The sequence below is a fragment of the Magnolia sinica genome, chromosome 6, assembly GCF_029962835.1.
Source record: "Magnolia sinica isolate HGM2019 chromosome 6, MsV1, whole genome shotgun sequence".
Classification (NCBI taxonomy): domain Eukaryota; kingdom Viridiplantae; phylum Streptophyta; class Magnoliopsida; order Magnoliales; family Magnoliaceae; genus Magnolia; species Magnolia sinica.
In genome coordinates, this window is record NC_080578.1 from 64,300,265 (window position 1) to 64,301,439 (window position 1,175).

Genomic DNA, 1,175 nt, shown 5'->3' on the forward strand with positions numbered 1-1,175 from the left:
CTTGATCTAACTTTAGGTATCATTTGTTTATCTCACAAATCAACAATTTCAAAAGTACGCCATGATACCCAAAGGTATGAGGATTAACCTGGTATGGGTCGTCACCTAAACACAGAGTATGATCACTTAGTTCTGAGGTGTGGGTTTGTCATATAAAAGCAAATCACCATTCTGATGTGGGACTTATACCGCTAGCCAGCACACTGCCCTGACTGATTGGAGCGCTATTTTCAAAGGGGGTCCGAATCAAATGGCTCACCCCAACCCACGCTCGGACCATATCCCAGATGAACAGTGGATAGGGCATTATAGTGCGTCATGAAAAGGCCTAGCTATATGTCCTAGAGGGGGGGTGAATAGGACAATGCCAAATAAAACTTATAACAGCGGAATTAAAAAGAATATGATAACCAAAATAAATCACAATGCAAGAAAGTAAATAACCTCAAAATTCAGATCTTGAGAGGTTGATACAAATGTTGTTCTAAGGACAACCTTACACCAAAAACCAGAGTTTATGGTAGGACAACCTTATTTCTAGAAAGATCTTTGTATCAAATCTCAAACCAAAGAGGAATACAGAAATAAATACAAACTGAATTGAAATAAATTGTAATCACAAATGTATTGTTCTAGGGACAGCCATACACCATAAAAATGGCAGGGCAACCTTGCTGGAACAACTTTTAAAGGTAATTGAATATCAAGCTGATAAAGGAATAGCAGAAAATAAATTCTAAACTATTACAAAATTCTTACAATGCTTGAATTAAATGATTACAACATTCACCACCATACATACATCAAGTATAAATCATTAAACCACAACAAGAGATTATAGTGGTTCGCCTGTGTGTTCACCAACTGTTAAACAACAGCCACACAGAATGCTACTCCACTCCTAATATCCTCACACAGGGGATATTAGCATTCACTAACAAAATAGGTTTTCCCAGGCTCACTCAAAACCTTTACAATTGTGTCTTTGTCTGTGGGCTTACACAATTAAAAAACCCTACTTCTGAGTTTTCCTAGCTCTCCTCAGATAACCAATACAACAGAATTTTTCTGGCAAATCTTAAAAGAAACCAAAACAGAAAGGAATTTACAATTAAATGTAAAATACCTGATTATCTCCTTCGTTGTAGCAGCCCGGTAGAACCAAATCAGAGTAG